Source organism: Trichosurus vulpecula, chromosome 1 (genome assembly GCF_011100635.1).
Source record: "Trichosurus vulpecula isolate mTriVul1 chromosome 1, mTriVul1.pri, whole genome shotgun sequence".
In the NCBI taxonomy this organism is placed as follows: Eukaryota; Metazoa; Chordata; class Mammalia; order Diprotodontia; family Phalangeridae; genus Trichosurus; species Trichosurus vulpecula.
In genome coordinates, this window is record NC_050573.1 from 174,700,545 (window position 1) to 174,713,852 (window position 13,308).

At 36.0% G+C, this 13,308-nt stretch overlaps 1 pseudogene; it reads right to left on the bottom strand.

Moving 5' to 3' along the window:
• Positions 1-1,400: 1,400 nt before the first annotated feature.
• On the bottom strand, positions 1,401-12,878 carry LOC118835349 (annotated as a pseudogene).
• Positions 12,879-13,308: the final 430 nt, after the last annotated feature.

Genomic DNA, 13,308 nt, shown 5'->3' on the forward strand with positions numbered 1-13,308 from the left:
TGAAAGGATGATCTCTCAGGTACTTTTTCAGCTCTAAAATTATGTAAGTCTATTGTTTTTCCATGGCAATCATCTAAATCAGAATTCTTTTAGTCACCCATTTCAGCCTATCAGTCAACAAGCATTTATCAAGTGCTTATTATGTGTCAGGCACCGTGTTAAGCACTAGAAGGTTTTCTTTTAAGACAAGAATTTTTTCCCTACCCTTAAGGAGCTCATATTCTAATGAGGGAAATAACATGCAAATAATTACATATATACAAGCTCTCTTACCCTCCATATTCTCTTTTTTAAAAAATAAAATGTTTCCTCTGAGTTTATTACTTTAAAAAAAGTTAAAGCAAACAATCTTCAACCAGTCATGGCTCCACTTCCTCCCTTTCCTCACATTCTCTAAACTTTCTATAGTCCCTACTCACAAAACTTTATCTGATTTCATAGAAAACAATCTATACAGGGATAAAGGTGAGGAAAAGGGTAGAAAGTAACAGTATCATCTAAGCTCCACCCAGTGAGACAGAAGAATTTCATTGCCCAAAATTTCTCTAGTGAAGAGATCCCATACTGAGTGGAAGTTCAGAGAATCCAACTGAGTGGATGTAGGGAAAGAGAAAGGAGGGAAGGAAGAAAAACGGTGTGAGAGTAAGCAAAGGTCCACTCTATTTCATACTCAGAATGACTGATAGGAGAGAGGGAAAAGCAGGTGAAGCAGTGGGTATCTTGCTAAAGATATTTCTCAGATCTTCTCGAAAATCGAAACATCACCTATGATCTCATTGGTGTATCGGTCCATTGGTCCTATTAGAAAAGGAAGCACCACCACCACCACCACCAACAGTTGCTGAAGGTGAGGAAAGGTTTGGAGGGCACCACTAATAGACAAGAATGAAGTCAAGATGGTGTCCTTTTTCAGAACCATCCCCAGCTCCCAAGAACCACAGTTCTCAACAGAACCACAAGCAATACCTGAAGGGGGCAATTTGTGGGTGAACAGCACCAGTTAGGTTTCTGTTACAAGTCACTTATCAGAGGAAAAATAAGTAAAGGGATACACATTAAAATTATACACCCCCCCTCAAAAGAGGAAAAGGTAGATAATGAAGATCAATTATTAGAAAACCTCCCAGAACACTACTGATGTGGAATGCTGCAAATACTGAGAGATGTGATCCATTTGATGATTCATTTGTGTAAGTGATTTTCTCTGTTGTAAAATGGGGTTTAGGGAAGGTGTTACTGGAAAATGGAAGTAGTATAAAAACAAAAAGTATTAATAAAACTTAAAAAAGAAAATTCTACTCTTCTACCCCTCTCTTTCTGTCCTCCCAAACCCCCACATAGGGGAGGGGTCAGGTCAGGTTTAAGTGCCTTCCTCAGCTGGAGGTGTTGGGCAGAACACCTCAGAGAACAATAGGGCAATGGGCTTCCAGAATAGAAAAGATCCACTGGAGTATTATTGGTAGAAGGCACAGTTTTGCAAGAGGCACATTCACTCTTGGGTGGTAAAAGGTACAAAGATTCTCATAGTGGCAGTAGCCCTTTGAGAAGCATCTGCAGACAAAGCAGTTGATTTATCAGTTCTATCAACTTCCTAGACTCCATCCTTGAACTGAGGCATGTTCTTAGGCCAGGGATATTCTTAGATGGATGGTGACTACTCATCTCTCTGAGGTTTTCTATCCATCGGAAGGACCATTCCTGGCATTGTCCCTGGAGCCTGTTCTCCACCCAGACTGTGGATCCTCCTAGGCCCAATGGCTATGTAGGGTCAAGCCCTGGGTCCTGGGATCCCTCTTATTGGGCATTTTCCCCAGAAGAAAAGTGGGAGTCTCAGAAGTAGTGAAATCACTGGTCCCCTTAAGCCCTGAGGACCTCTGTGGAAGACTGGATCAGGGCCACCAAACTTTTCATTTGCTCTGGGGGGAGGGCCCAAGGAAGCTAGGTGGACTTCACATACATACTTTCTTCAGAGGAAAGTCTCACCCTCCATATTCAATATGTTTACAAGTTCCTGGACTACTGTAATAGCCATCTGGCTGGTCTTCTGCCCTCAAGTCTATACCTGAAGTCATTCAACTATCAAATTAATCTTCCTAAGACAAAAGTCAAGTCATTCCCTTATTTGATCAACTCCATTAGCTCTCCATTATCTCTTATATCAAATATAAAATCCTGTTTGACTCTTAAAGTCATAGGAAAGGTTTATCTTTCCAGTCTTCTTACAACGTGTTCCCTTATATATACTCTATGATTCAATGACATTTGGCCTCTTTGCTTTTCCTCACAGAAATCTTCCAACTGCAAGTATTTTCACTGGCTGTCATTCATACTTGAAAATTCTCTTCCTTTTCCCTTCTGCTTCCTCCCTTCACTGGCTTCTTTCAAAGTTCAGCTAAAGTCCTATCTTCTGCATGGAGTCTTTCCTACCTCCTTAACTTTAGTGCCTTCTCTCTCAGACTATTTACAATTTATTCTATATATATTTTATTTGCATGTTGCCTCCCCCATTAGACTGTGAGCTCTTTGAGTAGTAGGGACTTAGCATGGTGCCTGGCACATAGTAGGTGCTTAATAAATGCTTATTGACTTAACTTATCTTATAAGACCTACCCCCAAGAACCCAAGTCTTCTTTTTTTTTTCTTTTTTGGAGGGGGGAAAATCAAGGCAATTGGAGTTAAGTGACTTGCGCAAGGTCACACAGCTAGTAAGTGTGTCAAGTGTCTGAGGCTGGATTTGAACTCAGGTCCTCCTGACTCTGGGGCCAGTGCCATCTAGCTGCCCCTAAACCCAAGTCTTCTTAACTCCAAATCCAGAGATCTTACATCTCCACAATAAATTGATATCTCACCTCTAATTCCTGATTCTGTGTCCAAAAGCCATGGAGCTCCCTTGAGCTTCTTGAAATCCCATAGGCCTGCTGGTATAAAGTATGATTCTTTGAGTGATTCGCAGCCCTACTCCCTCTTGAATTATTCTAATCCCTAATTTCCTTTTTCTGAGTGCTTTATTTATGTGATTCATCTCTGTTGGGTCTGGCCACTATTATTCTGTCCCTTGTCAGTCAGCCTCTATCCATTATACAACAAGCGTTTTCCCAGACCTATATTTCTGTGCACTTATAAAAATAACTTTTGTCCCAAGTAGAAAAGGGATATTAATTACAATAGTCATATAATTGGGGAAGGGAGCCATTTTATCACAGTAGGCTACCCAACCTTTAATAAAAAAATACCTGTTTGGAGTACTGTGAACAATGAAAATTATATTTATAATTCATTTTAAAAGCATAAATCCCTGCGTGCAGCCAATTTAATGTTTATCATCCAATTTAATCTCAACTGTCAGTAACAATGTGAGACTATCCTATAAATCCCTTTAGTTTAGAATGAAAATTTCTTTCCCTCTCTTCCTTTGTTGGTTCCCCTTCCTTTTTTGGGGAGGGGGTATCAACTTAGCATAGAATATTGCAAATATTATGAATATTTTTCTCATCTGAATTCATATGTGACATCATAGATTTACATCTGGAAGGTTCTTTAGCAGACCATGTAGATGACAGATTCAGAACTAGAAGGAACTTCAAAAGTCACCTGGTTCAATCCTCTCATTTTACAGATGAAGGATCTGAAGTTACTAGAGTTTAATTGACCAGTCATACAGCTAGTAAACAGAAAAGTTGGGCTAACAGATCCTTGCCGCCTATCTCTAATCTAGTACTCTTTGTACATTCATATTCATTTATTCTTATTAATAGGAAAACCCTGCTTATGATTCATTTATATATTTCCTAGGAAATATTTAGTTGGTTTCGTTGTGCAGTTCCTCTAACCTGAGCCCCCAGATCACATCAAATCAGAGCTGGGACTAAAGATAAGCTGCTACCAAGGGCACAACACAAAAAGGTCTGTAAAAATGACAATTTTTAATACATATGCACTGGATGTATGAGTCTAAAAACCCTGCTCCTGTGGCAGGTGGGTATTTATTTTGTGATATCTTATCAAATACATTAAAGGGAAGGCTCAAAGTACCCAGTGGATAGTATCCACAAATGGAGACAATTTTGAAATTCAGAAGGTGGATGATTTTTTAAAAACTTTCCTGAGTTATAGAAATGCCTTTTTTCTGGCCCTTTTTCTGGCTTCCCTAGAACAATTCACTAAAACAAAACTGATTTTTTTTAGTTCCACTAATCTGAAAGAGAGCTTCATTTTTTGGGCAAGCAAAGTTCTTACAGCACATGATGGAAAAACATTTAATTTTCATAATTTCACTTTTAAGCAAACTTGAAATCTCAGGTCAATTTATTCAAAGAACACTATGATTTTTTTTTTTTAAGGATAAGGTGCTTAAATAAAAGTTTGTCAAATTTCGGTAGTTTATTTCTTAAACGTTTTTTAGGGTAGGATAACAGATTGGTTTTCTTGTTCATAATACTTGGAACTGAAGGAAACTTCAAATATCATAGGATTATAGGTTTAGAGCTAGAAAGGACCTCAGAAAGCAGTTAGTCCAATCCCTTCATTTTACAAATGAATAAACTAAAACAGTGGAAATTTAAATAAATCTGGGCAACACTTGGGCTTCACTTTCACTTGAACTAAACAAAGGAGAGTAGAATACATGCACATACAAACACATTAACACAGAGTATTGGGAATAAAAATACATTCAAATTAAAAGAAAATATGAGGGAATGGGGACAGAGGAGGAGAAAACAAGAAGGAAAGAAAAAATTAAGGAAGCAATTAGTCGTAATTGTGGATCAGGAATGGGGGAAGAGAACAAGCATTTATTAAGCCCTTACTATGGGCTAGGCACTGTGCTATGTGCCTTACAAATATTATTTCCTTTGATCCTCACAACAATCCTGTGAAGAAGATGCCATTACTATCCCATTTTTATAGCTGAGGAAATGGAAGCAGATGGAGGTTAAGTGACTTGTCCAGGGTCACAAAACTAGTGCATGTCTGCTGCTGGATTTGAACTCAGGCATTCCTGACCCCAGTGCTCTATCCATCATGCTACCTAGCTGCTTTACAAAGAGAGGTTTTAAGGGAAAGTGAAGAAGAGTACTTGTGTTTGAGGTCTGAATGGAAGAAGGGACAGGTGAGAAGAAGCAGATTGCATTAATCATAAAACATTGGTGCTCAGCAAAATTCATCTTCTTTGTAAAAAGAAGTCAGGGAAGGAAGGGGTATAAGAGAATAGGATAGAGAAAAATACAAAATCAGTGAATATATCTGTAATTGGAAATGGAGAAACATCCACAAAATGCAAGAAAATAGCAGACTGGATTAGAAAGCAGAATCCAAAAATAGGTTGTTTACAAGAAATACACTCGAAACAGAAAGAGACACAGAATTAAAATAAGGGACTGGAGCTGAATCTATTGTTTCAGTTGAAGTGAAAAAGACAAGGATAGCAATCATGATCTCAGAGGAAGCAAAAGCGAAAATAGATCTCATTAAGAGAGATAAATAGTTTTCCCAGCAATTTTTGTCAAATGTTAAACTCTTATCCCCAAAGCTTGAATCTTTGGGTTTATCAGACATGAAATTACCTGATCATTCACTGTTGTATATTGTGTACCTAATCTATTCCACTGATCTACCACTCTATTTCTTAGCTAGTACCAGATTGTTTAGATACTACCACATGGAAATTCGGAACTGCTAGGCCAACTCCTGTCACATGTTCTTCATTGATTCCCTAATTATTTTTAACCTTTTGTTCTTCCAGATGAATTTTGTTTTTAGCCCTATAAAATTATAGCACTGAATGAATAAATTAACTTAGGCAGAATTGACATTTTTATTATATTGGCTTTACCCACTCATGAGCAACTAATATTTCCCCAATTGTTTAGATCTGTCTTTATTTGTGTGACAGGTACTTTGTAATAGTGTTCATATAATCCCTGGTTTTGTCTTGGCAGATAGACTCCCAAGTATTTTATGTTGTCTGCAGTGATTTTAAATCTCTATCTCTTCTTGCTGTTTGGTAATATATGGAAATATTGAAGAATAGTGGTGATAATAGACATCCTTGCTTCACTCCTGATATTATTGGGAAGACTTCAAGTTTATCCCTGTTACAGATAATGCTTGTTTTTGGTTTTAGATACTACTTATCATTTTAAGTAAGGCACCATTGATTCCTATGCTTTCTGGTGTTTTTAATAGGACTGGGTATTGTATTTATCAAGCTTTTTCTGCATTTATTGATATGAACATATGATTTCTGTTGTTATTGATATGATCAGTTATGCTGATAGTTTTCCTAATATTGAACCAGTCCTACATTCCTACTATAAATCCCATCCGGTCATAGTGCGTGATCTTTTTGATATATTGCTACAATCTCTTTGCTGGTATTAAGATTTTTGCATCAATATTCATTAAGGAAATTAGTCTATAGTTTTCTTTCTCTGTTTTGCTGTTCTTGGTTTAGATATCAAAATCATATTTGTGTCATAAAAGAAACTTGGCAGGATTCCTTCTTTACTTATTTTTTAAAATTGTTTATATAATATGGGGACTAATTGTTCTTTAAATGTTTGGTAGAATTCACTTATAACTCTATCTGGTCCTGAGTATTTTTTTCCTTAGGGAGTTAATTGATGGCTTATTCAATTTCTCTTTCTAAGACAGAATTATTTAAGCATTCCATTTCCTCTTTTGCTAATCTGAACAGTTTACATTTTTTGTAAATATTCATCCGTTTTACTTAGTTTGTCAGTTTTACTGGCATATAATTGTGCAAAATAACTTTTAATAATTTAATAATTTTTAATAATTGCTTTAATTTTATCTTGTGTTTCAACCTTTTCATTTTTATACTGGTAATTTGCTTTTCTTTCTTTTTTAAATCAAATTAACCAATGAGTTTTTTGGTTTTGTTTTTGTAAAACTTTATTTTATTTTCAATTTTATTACTCTCTCCTTTGATTTTCAGGATTTGCAATTTGGTGTTTAATTGAGAATTTTTAATTTGTTCTTTTTAATTAGTCGCATGTGCACTTCATTGATATGCTTTATTTTATCAGCATAAGCATTTAGAGATATAATTTTTCCCCAAAGTACTGCTTTCAATGCATCCCACAAATTTTGGAATGTTGTCTCGTTATTCTCTTTAATGGAATTGTTGATTATTTCTAATATTTGTTCTTTCACCCACTAATTCTTTAGGATTAGATTATTTAGTTTCCAATTCATTTTCCACAGACCTTCATTAATCTAATTTTTATTGCATGATGTTCTAAAAGGATGCATTCAATATTTCTGCTTTTGGGTATTTGGTTGTGAGATTTTTATGCTCAATTTTTGTGAAGGTGCCATATACAGCTGAGAAAAAGGTATACTCCTTTCTATTCCACTCAGTTTTCTCTAGCAAACCATTATATCTAACTTTTCTAAGATTCTATTCGCATTCTTAACTTCTTCCTTATTTATAATTATGGTTATCTAGCTTTGAGAGGGGAAAGTTGAGGTTCCCCACTAGTATAGTTTTACTATTTCCCCCTGGAATTCATTGAACTTTTTCCTTTAAGAATTTGGATGTTTTGCCATTTGGTGCATTGCTTATGGTTTCTTTTTTAGCAAGATATAGTTTCCCTGCCTATCCCTTCTAATTAGGTCTATTTTGCTTTTGCATTGTCTGAGATGATGATTGCTACCCCTGCCTTTTTTACATCAGCTAAAGCATAATAGATTCTGCTCCAGTCCCTTATTTTAATTGTATGTCTCTCTATTTCATGTGTATTTCTTGTAAGCAAAATTACATTGGATTTTTATTTCTAATCCATAACGTTATCCATTTTTGTGTTATGAGTGAATTCCAATCACTCACATTCACTGTTATGACTACTAACTGCATTTCCCTCCATCTTATTTTCTGTTTATCTTTCCTTCCCTATCCTGTGCCTCCTCTAAAGTCTATTTTGCTTCTGACCATTGCATTCTTTTATCTGCCTTCCCTTTTATACCCCACCCTCCATATCTCTTATCCCTTTCCCCTCCTACTTTCCTCTTGGATAAGATAAATTTCTATTACCAAATGAGCATGTATATATATATATATATACATGCTCATTTGGTAATAGAAATTTATCTATCTATATATATATATATATATATACACACACACACACACACATATGTATATGTATGTATGTATGTATGTGTATATATATATATATGTATATGTGTGTGTATATATATATATATATATATATATATATTCTTTCTCTTTGAAGTAATTTAGATGTTAGTGAGGTTTAAGCATTGCACACCCTCAAATTTCCCCCTTCAGTGTAAAAGCTCTTCCTTGCATTTTTATGTGAGATAATTTCCCCCCTCCCTTCACTCTTCTCCCAGGCCACCCCTCTTTCTTGCCTATCCATTTTTTTTTACATTATCCCAACATAATCAACTTACTCTCATACCCTCCTTCTATGTAGAATCTTTCTAATTGCTCTGATAATGATGAAGTTCTTAGAAGTTACATATATCATCTTCCTATACAGAAAGGCAATTTAAGCTTAGTAAATTCCTTACGATTTCTCTTGCCTATTTACCTTTTTATGATTTTCTTCTGTCAATTTTCTTGTCAGCTCTGGTCATTTCATCAAGAATTCTTGAAAGTCCTCTATTTCATCTAATATCCATTTTTTTTTTCCTTTGAAGGAGTATACTCAGTGTTGTTGAGGAGGTTATTCTTGGTTGCAATTCAAGCTCTTTTGCTGTCTAGATCATATTCCAAGGCCTCCACTTGTTTAATGTGGTAGTTGCTAAAATTTTGTGATCCTAACTGCAACTCTATGACATTTGAATTGTTTCTGGCTGTTTGAAGTATTTTCTCTTTGACTTGAGAGTTCTGCAATTTGGCTTTCATATTCCTGGGCGTTTTTATTTTGGGATCTATTTCAGGTTGTAATCAGTGGATTCTTTCAATTTCTATTTTGCCCTCTGATTCTAGGATATCAGGGCAGTTTTCCTGGATAATTTCCTGAAATATGATGTCTAGGCTTTTTCTTTGATCATGGCTTTCATGTAGTTTAATAATTCTTAAGTGATCTCTCCTCAACCTATTTTACATATCAGGTTTTTAAATGAAATATTTCACATTTTCTTCTATTTTTTCTTTCCTTTGACTTTTAAAAAATTGGTTTTTGATGTCTCATGGAGTCATTAACTTCTACTTGCCCAATTCTAATTTCTAAAGGATTATTTTTTTTCAGTGAGCTTTTGTATCATTTTTTTAACTTTTGGTTAATACTGTTTTGTAAGAAGTTGTTTTCTTCAGTGAATTTTTGTATCACATTTTGCATTCAGCCAATTCTGTTCTTAAGGTGTTATTTTCCTTAGTATTTCCCCTCTCTTTCACCAAGTTGCTAATTGTCATTTCATAATTTTCTTCCTTTTCTTTCATGCTTTTACCTAATTTTTCCTCTACTACTCTTATTTGATTTTGAAAAATCATTTTTAGATCTTCCAGGAATTGTAGTTGGGCTTGTGTCCAATTTATGTTTTATTTTTTCTTTGAGACTTTGCTTGTAGCTGTTTTGATTTAATTTTCTTCTTAGTTTGTGTCTTTATCTTCCCTGTCACCATAGCAGCTCTTTATGGTCAAGGGTATTTTTTTTTAATTTGCTCATTTTTCCACCCTATTTCTTAATTTTGAACATTATGTTAAAAGTGGACTCCTTTCCTGGCATAGGGGAGGAATGTACACTATCTCAAGCTTTAAAAGGCTTTTGTATGCTGCCATTTTCAGGGAGAGTTGGGGGGGTGGTGGAAGCTTTTGATGCTTCCAAGTTGGTGTGATCTGGGTAGAGGTGTGATCGTTGATATTTTTGTGGTCTGCACTCTGCTTCTTACCTAGGAAAGGCCCCTTTTCCTTGGTATTTCAATTAATACTGTTCTTAGGGCCTTTGCTCACTTGGGATTGGAAGTCATACTGTTTCTTAGGAACCTGATCCCTTGGGAACAAAAGCAATAGTGCCTTTCATGGTTTTTGCTGCCTTTTGACTGAAAGTGCTCTTCTCATCTCTTAATCTATGACCCAGAAATGGGTATAGGCAATGGAATTGCCAAACAATATCCTGTTGTGCTTCTAGTGCTAGCACATGTAATCTCTTTTTGACATGTTGCCGTATCCCCTGACTATTTCTGACTTGTGAGCTTCTGAAGCTCCTGCTGTTTCTGTCACCACCACCTATTTCCACCACTTATGTTTCATCCATGTGGGCTCTGGGCTAGCCTCCACCATTGTGTCACAGATTTCTATTTATGACCCTTAAGTTATCCTTGGCAGGAAGAATGTTTCACCCTGAACTTTTGTTGGCTCTGCTACTTCATAATTTGATTTGGGGTATTATTTTAAAATTGTTTGGAGGAGAATGTTGGGAAAACTCAGCTGATTGCTTCCTCTACTCTGCTATTTTGGTACCTCCCCTTCTTACTTCTATAGTGTGAGGGATGTACAAAAGTTTAATCACCTTGACCTTATCTGTTAATGCTCTCTCTTCCCATCTCATATTACATTACATTGACTTTTCTTTGTAAATGTGTCTAATGGTAGCCATCTCTAGGGCAGGGGTGTGGGAAGGGAAGAAAAAAAAGAAAAAAACTTACATGATGACTTTGTTGTATATTTAAAAGGAATAGCAAGTTATACATAGTAGATGTGCGGTTTCATGTGCAATCATCTATTTTTATTATACTATGTTATAGAAATGTTTGTTCTGTTCCATAAATTAAAAATAAAATAAATTTTAAATAGTAAATGTATTCTTGAGTAGAATAGAAAATTCATGAGTAGCTTCCATATTCTTTTTAACCATTGGCTTCTTTCTTGTAGATTATAAACATATCTGGATCTTAACTATCCTACAAAAACCCCAACAATCTTCATTGCCCTACCATGCATGCCTGCAAGTTTACAATCATTTCTTTCATAACCAAAATTGTGGAAAAGGGTGGACAACAATACCACTATCTACCTTCAATTACTTTACTTCCATTATCTTCTCAACCTCTTGCAATCCAGTTTCCAAGCCCACCACTCTAATGAAACTATTCTTATCAAGGTTATCACTGATTTTTAAAATTCTAAGTCCACTGCTTTTTCTTACTCTTCTTTTGTTCTTGACCTCTCTTCAAATTTCAACACTTGACCAAACTCTCCTCCCAGATACACTCTCCTTTTTTGGCTTTTGTGGCATTATTTTCTCTTGGTTCTCCTTTCTGAATGACTGTTCCTTCTCTGTCTCCTCTACTGAATTCATAGCATGCTGTCTGTGGGTTTTGTCCTGGACTCTCTTATCTTCTCTCTATACATATACTCTCTCTCAGGGATCTCATCAGATTCCATGGATTCAGTTTTTGTTTCTATGCAGATGATTCCTACCTTTACATATCCATCTCCTCTCAGCTCTAATCTTTTATCACCACCTGGAAAATCCTTTCTGGTTCTCCCAAAGCATTTCAAATTCAAAATCTCCAAAAAAAGGATTAATTATCTTTCCCCCTAAAACCAATCCTTCTTCTTTTCTTCTCTATTTCTGATGGATTAACCCATCAGACTGTGGGAGCCCCCTTGAACTCTCCTTGAATCTTCCCACTTGATCTGGCCTTCCTTCACCTGAGGCCATAAACCTTTCATTATCTCTAGGCTCAAATCTCTACCTAGCCTAACCCTCTATTGTCCAACTACTTTCCACCCATGATCCTATCAAAATATCAAAATACCCTTAAACTAGCCTAGCCCTACATTTTGGGTTACCTCTGGATTGCCTCTGGCAACTTCCCACCCTTAATCCCATTCCTCGAGTCTGACCTCACCCCAGTCAACCCAGTTCCACCCTTAGACTCCTCCTCAAGACCTTCCCTAAACCTCTCCTCCCATCACCCCAGGACCACTCTAGATCCCTCCCACGGTCTTTCTGTATATAAGCTTCCATGAAGGTGCTCGGATTCAACTGAATCTGGCTGGCTTGTCAAACAAGCATCAGAAATGGTGAGATTTCTTAAGACTCTACCCAACATGGCAAATCTTTAATAAACTTTGTTAATAACCTCTTTGGCTGTAAGAAGGCTTGAGTTTAATTCATTCAAGCAGGATCCAGGTTTTGGTATTTTAGGTTCTCGACCACCCTTAACCTCAACCTGAGGTTTTTTAACCTCAACATTTCTACTGAAAGCATTGCCAACTTTCTAATTTACCAATTTTCACAACCTAGTATGTTACTCTCAATTTAATTCTTCCCTCAGCAACTGTGTCCAATTAGTTGCTATTTTTTTTTTTAGTTTTTTTTTCCACAAGATTACTTGTATCATCAGACCCCTTCCCTCCACTAACATTGCCACCATCCTATTTCAGGCTCTAATCACCACTTGGATTATTACAACTGCTTCATAATATTGCTGGTTTCTACAAAATGGAATTCAAAATATCACTAAATTTTAAGTAAATTGAAAACCAATTATTGTCTTGGAAAACAGATAATACCTATTTTCTCCCAACAGAGAAGTAGGGAGTTGTAGGGGCAAAATATCAGATGCATTATTAGATAAGAACATAACACCACCAATTTTGTTTGTTTGTTTTTACTTAAGGGATTTTCTTTGCTACAAGAACAAGAAAGGATTAAGTTAGGGAGTGGGGAAATAAAGATAGGTGAGTAGGAGGGGAAGAGGTGTTAAAAACAAAGACCTTAATATTTTTTTTTCTCTTAAAGTGACTACAGTGGTTATCTATTGCTTCTAGGATAAAATAATGTTTTTGTTTACTATTTAAAGCCTTTCACCATCTGGCTTTAGCCTACTTTCCAAGACTTTTTTTTTTCAAATTACTACTCTCACCTACCTGACATTCCTGTTCTTCATATAAGACATTCCATTGCCATCTTCATGCTTGTCTATGGGCTTTCCCACATGCCTGAAATATTTTCCTTCCTATTTTTTTCTGAATTCCTGACTTCCTTCAAGGGTCAATTTAGATGCCATCTCCTACATGAGATCTTTCTTTACTCCTCCCCCTCACTCCTAGTTAATGCTCTCTGGGAATTCTCTGTATACATACTTGGTATTTAGAAGAGGTATAGAAGTAGAGAGGCTTTTATTTATTTATTTATTTTATAAATTTCTTTATTTATTTTTAGTTTACCACACACGGTTCTACATAGTTTTGAGTTCCAGTTTTTCTCCTCTCCCTCCCCCCTCCCTCCCCAAGACGGCATGGAATCTCATATAACTGTCATGTATAACTTCACATTGAATTAATTTATGCACTAGTCAAGTCGT